General features: G+C 39.9%; 2 pseudogenes; both read left to right on the plus strand.

The window, feature by feature from the left end:
* The first annotated feature begins 681 nt into the window (after positions 1-681).
* LOC111736407 lies at positions 682-797 on the plus strand (annotated as a pseudogene).
* A 1,926-nt stretch (positions 798-2,723) lies between these two features.
* Positions 2,724-2,842, plus strand: LOC111736351 (annotated as a pseudogene).
* Positions 2,843-4,829: the final 1,987 nt, after the last annotated feature.

Raw genomic sequence — 4,829 nt, forward strand, 5'->3', positions numbered from 1 at the left:
TAAATAAAGAGGGCAGAAGGAAAATATTTGGAGGTGGTGGTAATGTTCATGGCAGAGACTGTGGTACTGTTTTGATGTATACTTACCTCTAAACTCATCAAGTCGTACACATTAAATATGTTTTTTGTCACTCGCACCTCAATAAAGTAATTTTTAAAATTATCTTATATTCTGGGCTTACACAAGGTATCTTGTCACTTAAAAATCCTTAGCTCTGGTGCAAATCAATGTTGGGTGATTTGGTTGGCACACACTACTCCTATGTCCCCTAACTCAGACGAATCTGAAATTTGCCAGCATAGAGACAAATTTAAGCATGCATCAGTGTTGTAGAGCTGGAAACACGCTTGTAGTGAGGATCTCTGGTGAAAAAGAGAGGATTCATTTCTCAGGGATGATGTTTCCCATCGGTTTTCCCACCAGATACTTGCCAGATCTTGCACCCCAACCTTCTGCTAGAACTTTGAGATGTAGCGAGATAGATCCTGAACTGGAGTCTGCTAAACAGCTTTTTTTCCCTAGGATCTTTTAATTACTACTTTAATGACAGCAACAGTTTTTTTTTCAAGTAGCATCAAGAAAAAGGGACACAGGACATGATTCCATAGTGTTACGGTTAGCACGTCTGAATTTACATGCAGAAGGTCCTGGGTTGGCACCCCAGTAGAGGCACAGTCCATGGTCTATGGCCATGTCACACTGAACAAGCTTGATATCTGATCTCAGAAGCTAGGCAGGGTCGGGCCCGGTTAGTACTTGGATGGGAGACCACCTAGGAAGACCAGGTGCTGTAGGCATAAATAATAATAATAAAATTAAAAAAAGAAAGAAAGAAAAAGGGACACATAAGAAGGCCTTTTATAGCAATGGCTTCCTTAATTTCAGGAAAGAATAGGTCCTCATATGCATTTGAGGCTCTTTCTGGATTGCCACACTGAATAGTTCATCCTGACCGCTTTCCAAACTTACTTCTGCCCTGGGTATAGAAAGAATATTGCACAGCCTGAGTATGGAGTCAATGCACAATGGAAGCCTGCGGGTACTCAGGAACTAGATTGTTATTACTCTAGCAGCTTCACAGTTATTAGAGAGAGGAGCTCTTTTCCTTGGGATTAATTTGGTTTATATTACAAAGGACACAGTGGATGAATGAGAATCTTAATTTTTTCTAGCCTAGTAAAAGCTTAGGTTATCCTTGAAAATGGAAATGAAAATAAAAAGGCTCTCTAGGTCTCATCTTTGAAAAGCATTTTTTGCTCTCAGTGAGCATGGCTTCCATCAATTTAAGTTCTTTTTCAACTATCTTAAGCAAGTACATTTGCAAACACCTAATAAAAATATTAAGACAATAAAAAAATAACAACTGATACTCATTTATTCATTAAAATGTCAGTATGTTCTCATATAAGAGTTCAATTTTTTTGTTTTTGTTAATATCCATATAGGTGCCAATTAATTTAAGGACAGCATTACAGAGAAGAGATTTGTACCAGTGACTTGTAGAGAATATATTTGGTGTTAATCTATGTAAAAATGGCTGACTTTCATTGAATGCTTAATATGTGCCAGCACTGTAACTGCATTATGAAACTTAATTATCACAACAAATATCACAGTTGGGTACTTCCTTATTATATTTATTGACTAAAATATCAGAGCCTAAGCAGTTAAAAGCTACTTGCCCAAGGCCAAATGGCTAATATATGGCCCAAACAGGGCTCAGAGATGAGTCTGTCTGATACTGAATCATGACACTGAATCTTTTAACTCTTAGGACTTATTGTTCTTTTGCTTCTGCTTACAAAATGATTTCCATGTATAATCTGTAGCACAACAGCATTAAGACATTAATAAACTCTATTACACAAAGAAATCCTGTATGATGCACTTACTCATATATAACCTCGGTACATATTGGACAGACATTTAAAAGTGATGTTGTTTTGTTAATGATGAGAGATTTGTTTATGTATGTGTTCTAGAGTGTAAAGCCTTAAAGTTGAGAAGTACATTAGTGTAGTAAGTAAAGGTTACAATGTGAAAGTGGGACATACAAAAGGAAAGGGTAACCTTTAGAGTTGTTAAAATAAGAAGAAAAGTTCGGTTCTATAACCATTAGCCTCCTAAGACCCTACCACCACTTTGGACCATTACTTTCTATACAATGAAGATATTGGTGACTATATTCCTAAAGAAGTTATAACAAAATCCTAAAAGTTTACTATTGTTTCAAAATCGAATTATAAAATGTGCTTTGGTGAGAACAAAAATAAATAAAAACACATTTCCTTAAAATAGTCTAAATTCAGATATCACTAAATGATAAAAGTGATTATCATTCCCTCAATAATTATGACCTAAATTAATTTTATATTGTTCCCAAGTAGAGATTGATTTTAAACTTCTTTGACATATCAAATTACTGTTGAACCATGCATTAAAACAAAAAAAAAGAAAAAACTAGGTTTTTACAAAATAGATTGTAAGACCCTCAAAGGACCCACTATTGGCTCTTCTGTCAATAACTCTTGTCTTTGATAGACTAAAGGATACAGATTATCTAAAAAATGTGTATTAATACATTAAAAAATTCAATATTTATTTAAGATCAATTTACATTTTTCATTTTTAAAAAGTGAAGACCTTGTTTACAGGGTCAAGATGCTGGAATAGGTAAACACCTTGTTGCTCCCTCTCAGGACCACATCAAAATTACAACTAGGGTCTACAGCCATGCCACCCTGAACAAGCCCGATCGCGTCTGATCTCAGAAGCTAAGCAGGGTCAGGCCTGGTTAGTACTTGGATGGTAGACCACTTAGGAAGACCAGGTGCTATAGGCGTAAAAAGTAAAAAATAAGCGATTGTTAGCTGACAAGGTCTTTGCAATCTGTGAGATCAGCCAAGGGTTGCCTTGCCTAAAAATTTTTTTTTAAATTACAACTAAACTACAGAAGTACTATCATTGAGAACGCCTGAAGTCAGGCTGAACAGAAGTTCCATAACTAAGGATATACAGGAGAAGCCACATCGAGACAGGAAGGAGGCGCAGAGACACAGAATGGTGTGGTCCCACATCCACGTGTGGTAGGTAAAAACCCAGAGGATTATTTTGGCTGCGGAGATACTCCCTGAGGAGCAAGGGGCCCCAGTCCCATACTAGGCTTCCCAGCACATGGTTCCACTGCCGGGGAGAGGAGTCCCCATAATTTTGGGCTGTGAAAAACCAGTACAGATTGTGGCTGAGTGAGATAGAAGGCTTTGGGAGATCTCGGTGTTCCTATTAAAGGGCCTGCACACAGACTTACTCACGACAGACTCACTTGCTCTGACCTCCAGCGCTGGGGCAGCAGCTTGAAAGGCATCAGTGACATATGAGGGACAACTGAATCATCTGGCTTCAGGGTGAGGGCTGGAGGGGCAGCTTTCTCCTAGACAGAAGTGTTTGCAGAAGGCAGTGGTCCTTTGTTGAGCCGTCCCACACCTAGCATGCAGACACAGAGGAGCACCATACTAAGTTGCCATCAACCTGGCAAACACCATTTGCCCCACCCTTATGATTCCCTGAGACTCTGCCCCACCCAACTTATGGGCCCACACAAGCTGCTTCCATTGTCTTTTCCATCCAAACAGCCTGTTTTGGCTCATGCTGCAAAATCTCCTAAAATCTCTCAAAGGTTCACAAACCCCAAACAAGCAGCATCTGGCCTCCATGTTCCTTGTACTTCTTGCTAAGTATCTCCAAGCCCAGCACTAGTGGCAACCAGCCTCAGTTTGCAGCTTAGCTTCTCCTAGGCACCTCCAAGCCCAGCACAAATGGCAACCATCTGCAGATCACTTTGTAGTTCATACCAAGTGGTCCCAGGCAGTGCACAAGCAACAGCTAAACTTGGCCTGCAACAGAGCACCTCCCAAGAGGCCCCAGAACCAACACAACTGGTGGCCAGCTTCGGACAACACCAGAGCACCACCCAACCACCTCCATAAAAGACACACCAATGGGCAGACTGGGCAGGCACCAGAGCACTGCTAAAGCGAATATTGCTCCATAGGGTCAGTCCCTGCACAACAGCTCCTCCACTTTAGTTATGGTTAGTCCTCATAACCAATCAGCCTGAGAGACAATCTCTCTCACTGATGTGGAGACAGGAACCAGAGCTCAACTACAACAGGAGGACATGGAAAAACCCACACAAGGACACACCTGGAGCACCTGGCTCAGGTGACCAGGGAGACTAAGCCACTGGTCCCCACAGGACACCTACTATATCAGGCTACTTTACTAAGACTGGAAGGCCCAGCAGCTCTACCTAATAAAAATACATAGAAACAAACAAAGTGAGGTAGCCAAAACAGGGGAGACAAACATGTCCCAAATAAAAGAACTCCAGAAAAAGAAGTAAACAAAATGGAGACAAGTAATCTACCAGATGCAGAGTTCAAAACACTGGTTATAAGAATGCTCAGTCATCTCAGTGAGAACTTGAACAAAGAGACTGGAAATAAAAAATGGATATAGAAAACATTAAAAAAAAATCAGTCAGAAATGATAAATGCAATAACCGAAATGAAGAATACACTAGAAGGAATCAACAGTAGAATAGATAAAGCAGAGGATCAAATCAGCATTTTGGAAGATAAGTTAGCAGAAAACATCTAATCAGAACAGCAAAAAGAAAAAAAGAGTCCAAAAAGTTGAGCACAGTTTAACGGGTCTCTGGGACAATATCAAGCATATCAACATTCAAATCACAGGGATACCAGAAGGAGAAGAGAGAGAGAACAAGGAATTAAAAATCCATTTGAGGAACTAATGACAGAAAACTTCCT

The sequence above is a fragment of the Pteropus vampyrus genome, unplaced genomic scaffold, assembly GCF_000151845.1.
Source record: "Pteropus vampyrus isolate Shadow unplaced genomic scaffold, Pvam_2.0 Scaffold19, whole genome shotgun sequence".
Lineage (NCBI taxonomy): Eukaryota > Metazoa > Chordata > Mammalia > Chiroptera > Pteropodidae > Pteropus > Pteropus vampyrus.